Genomic DNA, 19,859 nt, shown 5'->3' with positions numbered 1-19,859 from the left:
TGCTTGTGTCGAGTGCGAGCGGACATGCAACGCCATCGGGCATGGGGTGAGCTCACGATGGGGAAGGCTTGCGGGGAGTTGGGATGCTACATTACTCGGGGTCGTGGATGGGCGTCGGGGCTGTTGCGATCGTGCATTGCTCGGGTTGTGGGAATGGTGGCGGTGCTTCCGCAAGTGTTGAGGCATTACAAGTGTTGGGAGAGGCGTGGCGTTACGATGCCGTGCTTGATCCTATCTTGTGGCGATGTCGAGGCATGAGTTGTGGCATTGAGTGGTAGCGCTTTCCTTGATTGCGGTGGTGTGCATTGTTGCTTGCGTCGATGTGTCCCTTTGTGATCGTTGCCTTTGCTTAGGTTGAGGGCGAGCACGGTGCCTTTACTTTGCTGAAGTTGTGCGAATGTTGAGGTGAGGCGTGGCGTTTCATGCCACATGTGCTCGAGCCGATGCATGAGCTCAGCGGAGCATGTGTTGAGAACATTGTATGGCGAGTTTCTTGGTGCGGTGATTACCTTTGTTACAAAGCCCCGTTCTTTCCCTTCCGGTGCTTGCATTTGCTACTAAGGTTGCGGGGATGAGCACAGTGCGGATGTTTTGTTGAGGCGGCGCGAGTGCTTGGTGAGGGTGCGGCGTTGGTGGCTGTGCTCAATCCGATGTGCGTTTCTTGAGGCAAGGCGAGGCCTTTGTATGGGAATCCTCGTGGCGAGTCAGCGCTACGTCGAGAATCAGGCGGGTCCCGCCGTGTTGCTTGTATTTCCTTTGTTAAACCGTCCCTCCTCGGTTGTTTCGCGCCAAGCGGTGTGAGTAGCGGTTCCATTCGGCGTTTTGACTTCCCATCGTGCTTACGCTGCGTCGGGGGCAATTCGTTGGAGTGGGATCAGCGCTCAACGTGCGTGGCGGCGCATGGCGGTTGTTTGATGCGTTTGGGTTGGCGGGCTCTTTGCTCGAGCATTGAGCTGTTGGCTCGATCCCCTTGATTGTTGCGAGGCGGAATGTGCCTCGGTGACATGATTCGGTTCTGTGTTGCATACCCACAGCGGAATTAAAGCTATGCTTTGTCCGTTTTAACTGCGCCTTGTTTAGGGTGCGAGTGAACCCGTGGCGGCATCCGTGCTCCAAGCATGCCTCAGCGGCTGCCGTGGCCACGGAATGTCGGTGCTCTCGGATCACGGAATGTGATGCGGGCGGAGGGTGGCAACTCCTCCATCAGCCCAAGCGTCCAATCGGTAGCGGAGCGGCCGGCGCGCTGTCTCGAGGCCTCGGCTCGCGGGAGCTTCGTCGCGAGCGGCAGCCGTCGCGAAGGAATGCTACGGTTGATCCTGCGGTAGTCATATGCTTGTCTCAAAGATTAAGCCATGCATGTGTAAGTATGAACTAATTGATTTGTGAAGCTGCGAATGGCTCATTAAATCGATTATAGTTTGTTTGATGGTATCTGCTACTCGGATAGCAGTAGTAATTCTAGAGCTAATCGTGCAACAAACCCGACTTACGGAAGGGATGCATTTATTAGATAAAAGGTCGGCGGGCTCTGCGTTGCTCACGATGATTCATGATAACTCGGCGGATCGCCGCGGCCATCGTGCGGCGGCGCATCATTCAAATTTCTGCCCTATCAACTTTCGATGGTAGGATGAGGCCTACCATGGTGGTGACGGGTGACGGAGAATTAGGTTCGATTAGGAGGAGCACGAGAAGCGGCTACCACATCCAAGGAAGGCGGCGGTAGCGCCAAATTACCCAATCGACACGGGGAGGTAGTGACAATAAATAACAATACGGGCTCTTGAGTGCAGTAATTGGAATAGTACAATCTAAATCCCTTAACGAGGATCCATTGGAGGGCAAGTGCGGTGCCGGCCGCGGTAATTCCGGCTCAATAGCGTATATTTAAGTTGTTGCGGTTAAAAAGCTCGTAGTTGGACCTTGGGTTGGAGTCGGCCAGGTCCGCCTCGCGGTGTGCACTGTCGGCTCGTCCCTTACTGCGGCGATGCGCTCCACGCTTAGCGGCGGTCGTGCCTCGTGCTGTTACTTTGAAGAAATTAGAGTGCTCAAAGCAAGCCTACGCTCTGGATACATTAGCATGGGATAACATCATAGGATTTGGTCCTATTGTGTTGGCCTTCGGGATCGGAGTAATGATTAACGAGGGACGATCGGGGCATTCGTATTTCATAGTCGGTGAAATTCTTGGATTTATGAAAGGCGAACAAGCTGCGAAAGCATTTGCCAAGGATGTTTTCATTAATCAGAGCGAAAGTTGGGGGCTCGAAGGCGATCGGATACCGTCCTAGTCTCAACCATAAGCGATGCCGACCGAGGATCGGCGGATGTTGCTTTTAGGACTCGCCGGCACCTTATGAGAAATCAAAGTCTTTGGGTTAGGGAGTATGGTCGCAAGGCTGAAACTTAAAGGAATTGTGGAAGGGCACCACCGGGAGTGGAGCTGCGGCTTAATTTGACTCAACACGGAAACTTACGAGTCGGACATAGTAAGGATTGTGGTGAGAGCTCTTTCTTGATTCTATGGGTGGTGGTGCATGGCGTTCTTAGTTGGTGGAAGCGATTTATGCAGTTAATTCCGTTAGCGAGCGAGACCTCGGCTGCTAACTAGCTATGCGGAGGTGACCCTCATGACGGCTTCTTAGAGGACTATGGCCTTTTAGGCCAAGGAAGTTTGAGGCAATAGCAGTGCATGATGCCCTTAGATGTTACGGGCGCCGCGCTACTGCGATGTATTCAGCGAGTCTATAGCCTTGGCGAGCGGGCGGGTAATCTTTGAAATTTCATCGTGATGGGGATAGATCATTGCAATTGTTGGTCTTCAGCGAGGAATTCCTAGTAAGCGCGAGTCATCGGCTCGCGTTGACTACGTCCACGCCCTTTGTACACACCGCGTCGCTCCTACCGATTGAATGGTCGGTGAAGTGTTGGATCGCGGCGGCGTGGGCGGTTCGCCGCCCGGCGGCGTCGCGAGAAGTCCAGCGAACCTTATCATTTAGAGGAAGGAGAAGTCGTAACAAGGTTTCCGTAGGTGAACTGCGGAAGGATCATTGTCGAAACACGCTCCGCGAAGCGACCATGACAGCGTCCACAAGCGGGGACGCGCGGGGGCCTTGGTCCCCGTCGCCCCGAAAGGTCGAGGAAGCGGTGGGCCTCGCCCGCCGGCTCTCGCGGCCTAACAACCAACCCCGTGCGAAGCGCCAAGGAACATGAAGCGAAAAGAAGCGCGCTCCGTTGGGACAGCGTCGTCCTCTTCGAGAACCATAGCGACTCTCGGCAGCGGATATCTCGGCTCGCATCGATGAAGAACGCGGCAAAATCACGATGCTTGGTGTGAATTGCGAGAATCCGCGAACCATCGAGTCTTTGAGCGCAAGTTGCGCCCGAAGCCATCGGCCGAGAACGCGTCTGCCTGGGTGTCACGCATGGCGTCGCCCCCAACCCCTCGCCGTGCGGTGCGAAGCGGATCTGGCCTCCGTGCGCTCCTCGCTCGCGGTTGGCCCAAAAGCGAGTCCTCGGCGATGATACGCCACGGCTATCGGTGGTTGAAAGACCCTCGGGCGAGCAGCGCGCGCCATCGCCACCGGGACCGAGACCCCTGCGCGTCCCTAGAGAGCGCCTCAGACGCGACCCAGTCGGCGGGAACACCGTGAGTTTAAGCATATCAATAAAGCGGAGGAAAAGAAACTTACGAGATTCCCCTAATGTAACGGCGAGCGGGAAGAGCCCGGCTTGAGAATCGGGCGCCCTCGGCGTCAGGTGTAATCTGGAGAAGCGTCCTCGTGGCGGACCGGGCCCAAGTCCACTGGAAGAGGCGCGGAGAGGTGAGAGCCGTCGTGCCGGACCACTGTCGCACCACGGTATTTGTCTGCGAGTCGGGTTGTTTGGGAATCAGCCCCAATCGGGCGGTAAATTCCGTCCAAGGCTAAATCGTGCGAGAGGCCGATGGCGAACAAGTACTGCGAGGAAAGATGAAAAGGACTTTGAAAAGAGAGTCAAAGAGTGCTTGAAATTGTCGGGAGGAAGCGGATGGGGCGGCGATGCGCCCGGTCGGATGTGGAGCAGCGACAAGCCGGTCCGCCCGATCGGCTTCGAAGCGCGGACCGGCAGCGGATCGCGGCCCAAGCCGGGCACTAAAGCGCCAGCGGAGCGCCGTCGCGGCGATCGTGGACATCAGCGCGCCCGTCACGGCGTGCCCGGCACCAGCAGCGCTCTGGCGTCGGCGGCGGGCTCCCCATTCGGCCGTCTTGAAACCACGGACCAAAGTCGACATGTGTGCGAGTCAGCGGGCGAGTAAACGTAAGCGCAAGGAAGCGTGGCGGGATCCCCGAGGGTTGCACCGCCGCCGGCCGACCTCGATCTTACGAGAAGGGTTCGGTGAGAGCATGCTGTCGGGACCGAAAGATGGTGAACTATGCTGGCGGGGCGAAGCGGAGAAACTACTGGTGGAGGCCAGCGGCGATCTTGGCGATGCAAATCGTTAAATCGACTTGGGTATAGGGCGAAAGACTAATCGAACCGTCTAGTAGCTGGTTCCCTCAGAAGTTTCCCTCGGGATAGCTGGGCTCGGGGCGAGTTCTATCGGGTAAAGCCAATGATTAGAGGCATCGGGCGCAGCGCCCTCGACCTATTCTCAAACTTTAAATAGGTAGGGCCAGTGCGGTACGCTTTGGCGGCGGCGCCACGGAATCGAGCTCAAGTGGGCCATTTTTGGTAGCGAGCGCGTGCGGGATGAGCGGAAGCCGGGTTCACGGTGCCCAAGCTGGCGCTAACCCAGAACCCACAAAGGGTGTTGGTCGATTAAGGCAGCGGGGCGGTGGTCATGGAAGTCGAAATCCGCTAAGGAGTGTGTAACAACTCACTGCCGAATCAACTAGCCCGAAAATGGATGGCGCTTAAGCGCGCGACCTATACCGGCCGTCGGGGCAAGAGCGAGCCGATGAGTAGGAGGCGCGGCGGCTGCAAAACCGAGCGCGAGCGGCGGGCGGCCGTCGGTGCGAATCTTGGTGGTAGTAGCAAATATTCAAATGAGAACTTTGAAGGCGAAGAGGAAAGGTTCCATGTGAGCGGCACTTGCACATGGGTTAGTCGATCCTAAGAGGCGGGGAAGCCGTCCGGCAATAGCGTCATGCGCGCCGAAGGAATCGGGTTAAAATTCCCGAGCAGGGCCTTGGTGGCGGCGTTAGGAAGTCGGAGGCGTCGGCGGGGCCTCGGGAAGAGTTATCTTTTCTGTTTAACGACCCGCCCACCACAGAAGCGACTTCGATCGGAGGTAGGGTCAGCGGCGGAAGAGCACCGCCGCGTCGCGCGGTGTCGGTGCGCCCGGCGGCCGTGAAAATCCGGAGGGCCGAGTGCCTCCGCGCCGGTCGTACTCATAACGCATCGGTCTCCAAGGTGAGCGACCTGCGGCCAATGGAACAATGTAGGCAAGGGAAGTCGGCAAAAGCGGATCAGTAACCTCGGGAAAAGGATTGGCTCACGAGTGGGCGGGGTCCCGATCCCCAACCCGTCGGTGTCGGCGGACTGCTCGGCTGCTCCGCGGCGAGGCGGGTCGCCAGCGTGCTTGGCCGAGACGGGAGAGCGGCCCCTCGAGGGCCTTCCCGGCGTCGAGCGATCGACTTCGAAGCGAGTGCGGACAAGGGAATCCATTGTTTAATTAAAACAAAGCATTGCGATGGTCCTGCGGATGCTCACGCAATGTGATTTACGCGATGCTCACGAATGTCAAAGTGAAGAAATTCAACCAAGCGCGGGTAAGCGGCGGAGTAACTATGACTCTCTTAAGGTAGCCAAATGCCTGCGTCATCTAATTAGTGGCGCATGAATGGATTAACGAGATTCCCACTTGTCCTGTCTACTATCCAGTGAAACCACGGCCAAGGAGCGGGCTTGGCGGAATCGTGAGGAAAGAAGACCTGTTGAGCTTGACTCTAGTCAGACTTTGTGAAATGACTTGAGAGGTGTAGGATAAGTGGGGCGGAAGCGGCGGCGGTGAAATACCACTACTTTTAACGTTATTTTACTTATTAGTGAATCGGAGGCGGGGCCTCGCCCCTCTTTTTGGACCCAAGGCCGCCACGCGCGATCGGCGGAAGACATTGTCGGTGGGGAGTTTGGTGAGGCGGCACATCTGTTAAAAGATAACGCGGTGTCTAAGATGAGCTCAGCGAGCAATCTCGTGTGGAACAAAGGGTAAAAGCTCGTTTGATTACGATTTCCGATGCGAATCTGAGCCGTGAAAGCGTGGCCTATCGATCCTTTAGACCTTGAATTTGAAGCTAGAGGTGTCGAGAAAAGTTACCACGGGGATAAGCGGCTTGTGGCGCCAAGCGTTCATAAGCGGCGTTGCTTTTGATCCTTCGATGTCGGCTCTTCCTATCATTGTGAAGCGAAATTCACCAAGTGTTGGATTGTTCACCCACCAATAGGGAGCGTGGTGGGTTTAGGCCGTCGTGAGGCGAGTTAGTTTTACCCTGCGATGGCCAGCGTCGCGTGGTAATTCAACCTGATGCGAGAGGAGCGGTTGATTCGCACAATTGGTCATCGCGCTTGGTTGAAAAGCGATGGCGCGAAGCTACCGTCTTATTTGGATTATGGTGAGCGCCTCTAAGTCGAGAATCCGGGCGAGCGGCGCCCGTGTCGGCGCCGCTTGCCGACCGCGATGGGGCCCTCCGGCCCCGAGCCGCGTGCCGTTGGCCAAGCCCCGCGGACGAGCGCGGGCCGCCTTGAAGTACTATTCCCACGGGCGTCGGGCGAGAATCGCTGCGGGCGACTTAAATGTGACGGGGTATTGTAAGTGGCGAGTGGCCTTGCTGCCACGATCCGCGAGATTCAGCCCTTTGTCGCTCGATTCGTCCCTCCCCCTCCCCTCCGCCTCATCTCCTCTACGCCCCACGAGGTTAGCGCCCCCTTTCCCCACCCTCCGTCCCTTAACGTGCGAGCTTGCCATGCATCCAAGAGACTTGGAGGGGGACAACCTGCCTTGTGAATTGGGATTTAGACAATCAAGTCACGCATCAATTAGAATTCATCACCAATTTTACAAGGAAGAAGCCAAAAATCCCATAGTTGGATATCTCTTGGCACAAATGAATAGACCCACAGGAATGAATTAATATCATTATCTGATTGCTTAGATGAAAGTCACACCTTTACAATTCGGGTTAGAATTATTGAGCCATATGCAATTGTAAATACTAATATTATATCATGATGTTGTTACATACATTGAATTAATTTTGTTACATATATTAAAGTAATTTTCGCCAACAAGCTATCTGATTAATATCATTATCTGATTGCTTAGATGCAAGTCACACCTTTACAATTTGGGTTAAGGCGGCAGAGAGCACACCTTTACAAAAATTGAACCATATGCAATTGTAAATACATTATATTATATCATGATGTTACATGAAACTAATTTTTCTTAAAAAATTTGATATATTAAAGTAATTTTGGCCAACAAGCTCAAAGGAAATATGTGGAGAAGCAAGTAAAGCTCGGAAAAATATATAAAGATATGGTACCGGTGAGAGTTGAACCCAAGATGCAAAAGACATATCAATGATGCATTGCCACTCCATCCACTTTCTTTTCTTATGCAATTCATGGTTTTTAATTGATTATATACATTAACTAAAATAATATGAAAATAAGTACTAATAAATACTCATATCTATTGTTTCTCATCAAGGGAACATACCCTCAAATGGAAATCTTTCAAAAGAATTTCTACCATTAAAAAATTAGGGTTAGAAATTACGATATCTCAAAAAAATGTAAAAATTGAGCAAAATAAAATGTTTTTGGGGTCAAAATTTGCCTAAACCGCCTTTGGCAGTTTGCCAACGCGTAGAGCTCGAAAAATTACATGAAATCAAAAAAAAAATCGCCTCAATCGGACATCGGATGAGGAAGTTATCCCCTTTCAAAGTTTTTAATCCATGCCATTGCCACAAGACCGGGCCTAGTGTTGGGGCGCCTAGGAAAACGTCATCGTTTTGTTGACAGCCCAATCCATCGATTTTTTTTTCAATTTGGGGCTTTTAAGATTGTTCTCACTCTCATTCTCCCTCCCTACCTGATTCTCTATTCGAGATTGGTCATAAACCCTCGCCACAGCAGAGAAAAGAAAACGCTATCCCTCTCTCTCTCTCTCTAACGCAATCCATGGATCTCTTTGGTCTGGGCAGGTGAGATTTCTTCTTATTTTCATAATCAGTTCATTACGATTTCATCTCTTACCTTTGTCAATCTTTATTCGTGTAAGACTACTGATCCATACATTTTCTTCCTATTGTGCTGCTCTTGGTTTTTTTTCTTTTTTTTTTGGTTCCTTGAGTTCTTCACCAGCGTTGTTGTGGGTAATATCTGGTGATTTAGTACATTGTATATTCAGCGTTGCTTTCCCTTGGGCTAGTGTTTGTGAAAATCGTGCAAAACAAGTTGGTGCATAAACATGCGGGCTCAAAGTTACAACTGAGGTTACAGGAAAAGGTGCTTTCTCATCCCTATTATTTCTCACAACCCCAATTGGTTTTTCTCTGCGTGAGAAGTGAGATATGGCATTTAGGCTCCAATTTTTTTTGTGGACAGTAACATGTTTGAGGAAATAATGTCTATAATGTCTATTGTTTGATTGCAATTAAATGGTGGGTATAAGACTATGGAAATGTTTGAATCTGTAGCAAATTCATGATTTACTATTTATCGTTGAATATGACAGAAAATTACACAAAAGAGGGTGATGGTTATTGCTGGTGAAACAAAAATTTCTATCTGTACACATGCAAATTCCTTGACACTACCTTCTAATTATTTGTACTTGTTTATTCCTGTTTCCATCTCTCTTTCTCCCCTACCTTCTAATTATTAAATTTCTTTTTGTATTTCAAATTCCCCTATTTTGTGCTTCGCTTGGCTTCACTTTGTTTGTAGCCTATACTTTTGCTTGTCTGTGGTAATTAGGATTTCTAAAAGTTGTTTTTCTATCAGCAAGGTAGTTCAATTAAAAGCAAGCCTTCAGCCCTGCTCCTTCTAATGTGGGTCACTTATCAGGAGTCCTTTGGCTGTCGGCCCTGCTACTTTTGAAGTAAATACTTACTCGTTTATCATTTATGGTGATTGTTAATTAGAATGTTAAATATGTCATGATTGTTGAACCAAAAGGGTCGGGGGGGTCTTGTTAAATATGTCCCAGAACAATTAAATATATTAGGATTATCTCTAGAATTTGGAATGAATGACACAGATTTTTTTACAATTGATTGTAGATGTTCGCAAAACAATTTATTTTTGAAGCTATTGATGATGCCATCGAAGATAGATTACACCTTTCATAAATATGTTCAAGTTGTTACTCTTTGGCCTTTCTCATAAATATGTCTCTTTCACATTGCTGTTTTTCTTTTTGGATAGTCCTGTTGTAATTATATACTGCCTTTCCACGTGCACTGCATCTGCGATTCCATCCAATAGAATTTGTTTTCCAATTTCCCCTTCCAATTGCACGTAATCGTAATTTGGAACAATGAGATGTACAAAATGACTTAGGGATGATCAACTCAAAAGCACATTTCATTATAAACTCAATGCAGCATTCAGCTTCATTTAGTGAAAGAATGACTTCTATTGCTGAGTAAGAAATCTTAATTCCATTTAATTGGGACTGGTTGATTGACAGACAACCTTCTTTATCCACAAGAGTAGGTTGATTGACAGACACAAATTGTGCCTGAATTGACTGCATTTGCACAGGTGTGGACTGAGACCTCTTTCTCAACAGTCCTCTGACACTTCTTGCAAATTCCTCATTTGCTCCTCCAATTCCCCAATTCTGACCATCTCTTTCTTGACTGACCACAGCTGATCTAGTCAGATTGCGATCCTCAACAAACAATTAGCCCGCTGAGATTAAAAGGTAATTTCTGAGATTTTATATCTCTAGCTTTTGTAACTGCCTAACTCCTTAGCTATGTCACGGACTGAGAGTTTATCAACCCCAAACTCAAGCAACCCGTGACAGGTGGTATCAGAGCTGGTTAAGCAATATCAGAGCTTCGGTTGCTCTTGAAGGTGACAATGGCGGACCAGAGTGAGATCACCCTTGGTGTGGGTGTTGCTCCTACGGTTGTGGAGCATGAAGGCGGCAGGAGAAAAGGCCGTGGTAAGTCAAGGGATCCTAGCCGAGCAAGGGAGGACTTGGGAGACTTGGAGAGACGTCTCGCCAAGGTCGAATTGCACCTCGTGGATGGAGAGGAAAGGTTCGAGGAGATGGACACCCGCTTGGTGGAGCTCGATGAGAGGATGTCGAGGGGACATGCAGGGTGTCTTGAACGCTGCATTCGACAAGCTGGCTAGTGAAGGTGAGTCCCTACGCCTTTCTCAAATGGGGGAAATTGGAAATTGCTGCCTTAAGGGATGAGAATAGGTCCCTAAAGGAACAGTTGGAATGGGCCATGGGGAAGTTGAAGGAAGTGGAGCAGCAAGTGTCTCTTGTTGCTATGGCCGTGGCACGTGGGGGAGTTGCCACTACTTCCGGGGCTAGCTTGGTCATCCCTTCGCGAGTGGAGGTTCCGAAGCCAAGTGTGTACAGTGGCGCTAGGAATGCGAAGGAGATTGACAATTTCTTGTGGAGCTTGGAGCAGTATTTTAGGGCGATTGGCATTACGGATGATGCCAAGAAGGTGGACCATGCGCCCTTGTATTTGGTGGATACTGCAATGGTTTGGTGGAGACGGAGGCAACATTAACATCATATTCACATCATAGCATCAAAAAGATAATTTGGAGCACTCACGCACCCTGTAGCATCAATCATAATATATTGGGAGCTGATCCTGCATGACTCTCTTAAATCCAACTCAGTGCGTGAAGAACTCAAGCCTGACTTTCGCTTAATAAACCAAATCGAGGGTCCCAAATAAGAACTCAAGCCGTGACTACCCCTCGAAGGAACGGGTCCCGAAGAACTCAAGCCGTGACTACCCCGTCCTATCCATAGTCCACACCACATCACACGCACGCCAACGCACGCACACTGCTCCAAATTACCACAACAACACTCATGGCACATTAACAGTTATGAATGCAACATAAATCGTGCCTAGAGTTTAACTACATAAATATATTCATATAAGTGATGCATGGGCATGCTGAACATATAATAATATCGAAATTATAATTAAAATTAATATTTTACTCACAGACTTAACGATGGTCACCGGTAGTGAGCGGAGGAAGAAGGCATCGGCTCACGACAATTATATTACAATTATTTAATACAATCTGACTCAATACAAACAAAGAAAAAGACCAATACGTCCTAAGTCGTGCCGAAAATCCGGCAGAGTCTAGTCTCCCATATATCTAGGACCTACCCAACCTGCAAAAGAGCTCAAAACACACTTCTATATTCACAATCCATATGCCCACAACTCAATCACATCACACAGCCCCTCCTGGGCCCATCAAATCAATCATTCATCACAATATGTAAAATTTCAATTTAGTCCTTATAATTGATCATTTTTGCAAAAGCTGCTCAAATAAGCTCTAAAAATTATAAAACTCTGCCCCGCGGTTCTTAGAAATATTACTAAGCTATTGCAAAAAGAATCGTAATTTTCTAAGCTACCACGAATATTTTATGGATTTTCAATCCTATTTAAGCACTAGAAAATTACGAAAAAGAAAGGTTCGGGTTTACCTTTGCCGATTCCGACTTCGGGGACGCGCTCGGGACGTCTGACAATGGGGGGCTAGCCAAAACCTCGGCCCAATTCGGAGACTTTTCCGGTAGCTGGTCTGTCTGGCCGGAAATTCACAGATCCGGACAACTGTCGAATTTCCGCGAATTGAGGATACCTACACGAAGCCCAATAATAATATATATATATATATATATATATATATATATATATGTACTTTTAAATAGTTCATAACTAAAAAAACATATTAAAAAGAAAATAAATAATTATTTACGCTATGTTTATAAAAGCAATAGCAATAAAAGTAATAAAAGCAATAGCAAATCTACTTTGCCCTGGCCTTAGCAATTCTACTCCATTAGTAAACTTCCGCAACATTTTTAGAACTCCTGAAGAGCCATATATGAAACCAGCAAGCTCAATAGTTTTGCGAAATATTTCTTTGAAAACACGGTTCTTAAAGATATCCTCCAACATCAAATCTATACAATGGGGTGCACATGGACTCCAGTATAGATGAGGAAAATTTAGTTCCAATATTCTCTGTCATAAACAAGTAGAAAATTTCATTCCATTAATAATAAAAATAAAATGATATTTTTTTTAGTAATATAAAAAATTAAATAATAATTTTACCTGCTGCAACATTATTTGATGCATTATCTGTAACAACTTGAGCTACTTTTTTGGGACCAATTTCCATCAATTCTTTCTCAATCAAACTAGCCAACAATGCCGTTTGTCTTTGATTCATCACTTGCATCAACTGACTTAATAAATACACTTCCCTTTGGGCTATCAGCCAAGAAATTAATCAAGGTTCTCCCTTTTCTATCTGTCCATCCATCACACATCAATGTACATCCATAATTTTCCCATTTTTCTTTATGAGACTCGAGAAGATCATTTATGATTTGTACTTCTTTGTTAAGTAACCGAGCTCTAACCTCATCAAAACTTGGAGGTTTCATTTCTCTCCCATAATTTCCAATTGCTCGAATCATTATTTCCCCAAAGTTATCATAATTCACAGCATTAAAAGCTATTCCTACATCATATATCCATCGTGCTATGACAACACAAGCATGCTCCCTTAACTCCTTTTTAGCTGGACTATTTTCATCAATGGTAGTTTGCTTGATATTTTTTCCCGTAACAGTAGGTCTAGGGGAAAAAATAACAGTCAATAGGCCCTCTAACTACTTTGTGGTGGTAAAACTTTTGATTTTTTTGAAGCACTAGTACCTGTAACCTCCAGTACTCTTCCTCTTATTTTTTTGGCCTTCTTCTTTCACTGTTAATTTCTTGCATCAACTCTTCCTCTTATTCATTTTCATCTAATCCCAGTACTTCAACATCATTAAATTTAGGTAGTCTTTCCATATTCATAATTGATTTTTGCTAATTATGCCATAGTTTTTCACAAACTTCCTGTAGTACCCTGTCAACCCCAAAAAACTTCTCAATTCTTTAACAAAAATTGGAGTTGGCCATTGCAACATAGCCTGAATTTTTTTTGGATCAGTAGCGACACCTTTAGCAGTTATAATGTGCCCCAAATACTCTATTTCTGTATGCCCAAAGGAACACTTGGATTGTTTAGCATAAAGCTGTTGCTCTTTCAAGATCTTAAAAACCTCCTCCAAATGCTGCAAATGAGATTCCCAATCCTTGCTAAAAATAAGAATGTCATCAAAAAATACCAACACAAATTTCCTTAAATGAGGTTGGAAGATCTGGTTCATTAAGGCTTGGAATGTGGCTGGTGCATTTGTCAGTCCAAATGGCATGACATTGAATTCAAAGTGACCATGGTGAGTTCTAAATGCTGTCTTAGGGACATCTTGAGGCTCCATTCTGATATGATGATAACCAGCCCTCAAATCAATCTTTGAAAAGTACTTGGCCCCATTTAATTCATCCAACAAGTCATCTATAATGGGGATAGGAAATTTGTCCTTAACAGTCTTCTCATTCAACCTTCTGTAGTCTATACAAAACCTCCATGTGCCATCTTTTTTTTTAACTAAAATTACTGGCGATGAAAAAGGGCTTGTACTTGGTTGGATTATTGAGGAAGCTAACATCTCTGAAACCAGCTTCTCAATTTCAGCCTTTTGATAATAGGGATACCTATATGGCCTAATATTAATTGGTTGCGTATTAGGTTGCAAAGGGATAGCATGATTGTGACTTCTGAATGGTGGCAGCTGCTGAGGTTCTTTAAAAACCTCCTGATATTTCTTTAAAATAGATCAGTCCCAAATCACACTCTGCAGCTTCACCAAATGTCTCCTTTTTAGGTGTTGAAGATGATCCAACTTGAGACTCCACTATACAAAGTAAGGGAGATTGAAAATCCACTCCATTTCTTCCAAATAAGTCATTAGAATGACATAACACAGCAGCCTTCCCTTTCCCTCTTTGCAATTTCAGTCCTTGTAAAACCACTTCCTTTCCTTCTTTTATAAAGGAAATCCTACAGGCTCTAAAATCAAAAAGCACTGGATTAAAGCTCCTAAGCCAATCCACTCCCAAAATCATATCAAAACTCCCCAATGCTAATATTCTAAAGTCAAATTGAAACTTATAGGAATGAATTTTCCACATAAACTGCTGACACTGATGACTGCACTTCAATTTTCTCCCATCAGCTACTGCTATTGTTGTAGCAGGTATATCCACCAACTCCAACTTAAGTTCCTCAGCCACTTTCTTGTCAATAAAACTACTATTGTTGCCACTATCAATTAAAATCACCATTTCTCTATTCTTGTGGATCCCTAAAATTCTAATAGTTTCTGCCCCTTCACTCCCCTCTACTGCATGAACAGAAAGCATAAGTTCTCCTTGATCACCCACATCTTCCATTTCCTCTGCCACCTCATGCCAAACCTCCTCTCCATTCCCATCTTCTTGCTCTCCAACTTGCAAAGATGCTAATGTCTTAGTTTTACATTGATGGCCTGGAAAGTATTTGTCACCACATTTAGAACAGGGTTTGGATTGGAATCTGGAGTTTGAGTTGTTCTGGACAGTAGATTTGGTAAGATTAGCATTGGAATTTTGGTTAACAAAAGAAGTACTTCCAATAGAAGTTGGTTTACTGGTAGTAGGAGCAGAATTTAGAGCTTTACTGGTCAAATCTGGATTTGGTGGTTTAGGGGGGTAAGGAAACAATTGATTAGGTGTTTGGAGTAGGAATTATATGGAGTGAAATTGGAAGTGACAGATCTTGGGTTGTAATTGAAGGTTTTATTGAAGGTTCTATTCTTTTTTGTATCCCATAACTGTTGTTGCAGCCTAGCAATCTCCATTGCATCAACTAAAGTAGTTGGTTTCATCATTTTCACCATTAATCTAATTTCATCCTTAAGCCCTCCAATAAAGGCAGAAAGAAAATAAGCCTCTCCCAAATCTGGCATAACGCTTTCCATCCTTATCCTCAAATCCTCAAAGATATCTTGATATTCTTCTAAGGAATTTTCTTGCCTAAGCTTCATAAATTCTTCCACAATATCTTCCAACCCTTGTTCCCCAAATCTACGACAAATTCCCTTTTCAAACTCCTCCCAAGAATGGTTTTCCCCTCTATTCCAGTTTTGAAACCAAGCATCTGCCCTATCAACCAAAAACAAACTAGCAATTCCAATCCTTTGGTCCTTAGGTACTTTGTAAACCTCAAAATATTTCACACATTTCCGTAGCCAAACCCTAGGTTCCTTTCCTGATTCCACTCCTGTCCAGGCTGTTACTAATTTACTTCAGGAGAGACAACATATGACATAAATTATACGAGAGAATTTAACTAAGGCCCAACATAGAATGAAACAGCAAGCAGATAAGAAAAGAGCAGAAAAAGAGTTCCAGGTTGGAGATTGGGTATATTTGAGGTTGCAGCCCTACAAACAAGTTTCTATTGCAGTTAGAAGGTCACTCAAGTTATCAGCAAGGTATTATGGGCCATTTCAAATACTCGTTAAAGTGGGTGCAGTGGCTTATAAACTGCAATTACCTACTTCCTCTACTGTTCAACCAGTTTTTCATGTTTCCTTGTTGAAAAGGAGGGTAGGGGACAATATCACTCCAATCTTGGACCTTCCAGCTTTACAAGAAGATCATACTTGGGAAGTGCATCCAGAGAAGCTGTTGCATATTAGAACTATTGAAAGAAATGGGATTCCAATTTTTTAGGGCTTAGTTAAATGGCTGCATTTCAGTGAAGAAGATGCAACTTGGGGGGACTAGTCATTTTTGCAAGCTTAGTTTCTAAAGGGAGGGAAATTGTCACGTATAGGAGGAGAAAGTTTTGAAATAGAAAAGAAGAATAGTTGTTTTGGAGGGAAAAAACTATTAGTTTGTTGAGAAGTAGTTATAGCTGTTGAAATTAGTCAATGACAGTTATCAAGTAATACCATAAATAGATGTCATTCATTTAATTGAGATTCATTATGAAATCAATAAAATCTCAGACTTCTTTCTCTCTAAAATTATTCTCTCTCTTATTCTAATTCTCGTCCCTATCTCTCTCTCTCTCTCTCTCTTTTATACAAGATTAGATAGGAGAAAAGAAGAGACAGTATTATTACTGATTTACAATTCCAGAACAGTAATACAAGTGTTCTCTATCCCTTTTATACAAGATTCCCTCCAATTCCATAACTACTCTTAACTACTTCCAACAGCTGTAACTTTTTCCCTCTAAACACTAACAACTATATCAACAGACTTATAACAGATTTTCCTTTCTATTAACACCTCTCACTCACATGCCACTTGCCCATTCTTATCCCTATTTCTATACTTCTTCTGTATGTAACATTTTCACTTCTGCCAAGTTGTACTTTATTTTGACTTAAATTTATTTTATCCTAAATTGTAGATTCAAAAAAAAGCCTGTGATAAATTTGACCCAACTTTTATCCCCGGTTCAAAAAGTGGTGTGATGACTATTTCTATATTAAGGTAAGTATCATGTTAGACATTTTTGGAGTTTGGATTCATTGAAATTCTGATTGTTGAAGTTTATTGTAGAAATGCCCCTATCATATCACTGTTCCTACTTAGTCTTTCTTTATTTTGTTTTATTTTATTTTTGTGTGTAATGCATTGGGGTTGAGGGAAAATGGATAACTACAATTTGGTGCTATTTGGATCTGCTCATATGTTTCTCACATTCAAACTGAAATTTACTGTTGTCTAAAATTTCATGATAGTTTAGAAAAGAAAATGTTGAAATTATATGAGGTTCCATTAATGTTTTCTATGTAACTACAAAAAGCCTAGTCTCAACAATGCACAAGCCTAAGTGATTGCTCCGACTAGACCTGCTTTTTACCTCCGTGTTAACCAAGAATAATTTGTGGTTGTTTCTTCTAAAATTTTACTAGATAACTTTTTGTCTGCTTCAGTATTTATTTTCCAAAAATTTGTTTTAACTTGAAATTTGCTTAAAAATGACTCTTTGATTGGATTTCATGTTGATTGTTAATAATATATGCAGCATCAAGGCGAGAGGCGGGGACTTGGAGGAATATTTTTTGATGATCTGAATGAGTATGATCAAGATATGCTTCTTTCCTTTGCCGCTGGTAATAATTTATCAAGAATTTAATTTAATTTTCTTTTTCAAGTTCTAGCGGTTCAAGGATCTCCCTGTGCAAACATTTTGCTAAATTGCAGAGTGTGCAAATTCTGTGGTACCTGCTTACATTCCCATTATAGAAAAAATAAAGGATATGCGATTCACTGATCACCATAAAGCATGGCAACAGTTACGTAGGGGACGCTATGTACAATTTAACTTTGTATCATAACTGAATCTGAATATCTTTATTTTTTCTTTAAATCATAAAACTTTCTTCAAGATCATGCCTTGAATGCCATTTGGTTATTTTTTCAATCAAAGGTTTATGATCGGGGCACAACATTTGGGCTGAAGACGTGGTCGAATTGAAAGTATTCTTGTTTCTCTGCCACTAACTGCACGATGGGAATATGACCATGTAAGTTTCCAAGATCATTCTGCATAATAATGCCATATGTAAGATTAAGGAGTGGAAAATTATGAGCTCATGGTGATAAATTGGTTTACTGTTTGGTTTACAGAAACCTGAAGAGGGAAGTGAAGAGTGGAAGTTATTGGATACAAGAATGGATCTAATTTTTCTTCCAAATAAGTATCATGTTTATTGCCCTTCCTTTATTTCAAAATTTCCCTCTTTTTCTATATTCTTTGTTTTCTTTTGTTTAGCAAATGTTTTTGTAACTGAAAAAAGAGGTCTAGCATAATAGCTGTAATTTACTACGAAAGTTATTGGAAGATTTTGTTGTAAAACATACTATTTACTTTGGTGCTCATCTTTTGCAATGATCGTTTAAAATATCTGGCAAACGAGTGAATTCATTTTGCTCTGCTGCATTGCATGCTGGATTAGTTACATTCAAGTGAGTGTAGACCTATCTACTAAGCATGGCTAGGCAAGATAGGTTTAGGTCTGACCAATGATTAGTGGCTTTTTTATTTTTTTAACCTCAAAACTGTGTACAGTTATTGGATTTATTCTCATAGGAGCTCCTCTTATTATATGAATTATACAACATGATTAATAATCAATATAAATTATATTGAGTTAATTTAATATGATATGATTCATTTAATACAATTATATATGACTCGATATATTTAACACAATGTGACATAATTTAACATGACTTTTTTTTAAATATTGGTATGATTTAATATTTTTAATCTTTATAAAATAATGAAATTTATATATTAATTTTGATTAAAAACATAGAATCTAATATTAAACAAATAAAAAGATATTTTAACATTTGGCTAATAAAAATTTTAACAAAAAAATAAAAAAAAAAACCTGTAGAACAATATAATTTTTAATATAGTTATAAAAATTCACAAATTAAATAAGTTTTAATAAACAAAATAAAAATTAACTATAATAAAGTAATAAATCTATAATTTAATAACATAAATTTGTGTGTTAATAATTGAACCATCAAACGAGTTAGCGGGCCATTGAACGATGCATGACGTGAATTATAAAATATATGTACTAAATCGAATTAATAAATTAATTCACTATATGATAAATTATTTGTGTGTTATAGATAGTCTGCACGAATATAAATAAATTCAATTCTAACTTAAAATTGCCATTGCCATCCCACATCTTTCCCCCATTTGGTATTAAATCTAAAGTAGTGAATCACTAGATTATGGTACTTATCCTAGTTTTGGCCGATTGAGTAAAATTATTGGGCCAAATATCAGAGTAAGCTTAGAATAATTAGATTCGGATCAGGCTAAGTGGTTTTCCAAGTTGTGAATATCAAGGATATTTGATCAAATATCCTGTCAAAGTCAATGTGCCAATTACGCATGAAATGAAAGAGACTTGCATGAGAAAAAGTTTATAGCAGCAGAAAAGCGGCACAATTGATTAACTGTTAATACCATACAGGAAAGACCTCTAGCTTAGACTAAAGGGATGTACTGAATTAGATAGGTGAAACTAAACAGGAGAAGTCATATGTCATACACCAAAATAATGTATCGAATTACAAGAATGATCTAATGCAAATTTATCTGTTTATTTGATACATGATACAAGGGGAGGTTAGAAACACTTAAGTATAGTGATGATATTATCCAATGTAGAGAGAGAGAGAGAGAGAGAGAGAGAGAGAGAGAGAGCTTAGCCCTATAATTATCAGTAAATTTTATCAGCAACCCAATTGTTATTTTAATTAGCAGCCACAGGCCAGCAAATGATGCAGCACGCAACTATGTAACAAATAATCCATTACCTCTATGCTCTATCAACCAAAATAAGAACGAGATGAATAACAAATTAATTCACAGCTTTTTTGAGACATGTTCAGACAAAAAGCATGCGCGCACAACATTCACAGATTTCCTCTGCAATTAGAATTCCACATCTCAAAGGGAAGGAGCTTCCCTAAAAACTCAATGTTGAAACATAATCAGCGCATCAGACCCCATTATGTATCAAATTCCCAAAAAACAGAATGCCCCTTCAAAAGCTTACAAATTGCATTGATTTAATTCTTATCTAAGGCCTCCCCTAACGTTAATCTTCAATTCAAACGTCATAAACCTCTTAA

General features: G+C 43.3%; 3 pseudogenes; 2 read left to right on the top strand and 1 right to left on the bottom strand.

The window, feature by feature from the left end:
• Positions 1-2,052: 2,052 nt before the first annotated feature.
• LOC131170390 (uncharacterized) lies at positions 2,053-3,393 on the bottom strand (annotated as a pseudogene).
• On the top strand, positions 3,269-3,422 carry LOC131170840 (5.8S ribosomal RNA; annotated as a pseudogene).
• A 4,569-nt stretch (positions 3,423-7,991) lies between these two features.
• On the top strand, positions 7,992-18,096 carry LOC110661302 (oxygen-dependent coproporphyrinogen-III oxidase, chloroplastic-like; annotated as a pseudogene).
• Positions 18,097-19,859: the final 1,763 nt, after the last annotated feature.

The sequence above is a fragment of the Hevea brasiliensis genome, chromosome 11 (genome assembly GCF_030052815.1).
Source record: "Hevea brasiliensis isolate MT/VB/25A 57/8 chromosome 11, ASM3005281v1, whole genome shotgun sequence".
NCBI classification, from domain to species: Eukaryota; Viridiplantae; Streptophyta; class Magnoliopsida; order Malpighiales; family Euphorbiaceae; genus Hevea; species Hevea brasiliensis.
The sequence above is the reverse complement of the archived record's forward strand: the minus strand, read 5'-3'. Positions and strand labels throughout refer to the sequence as shown.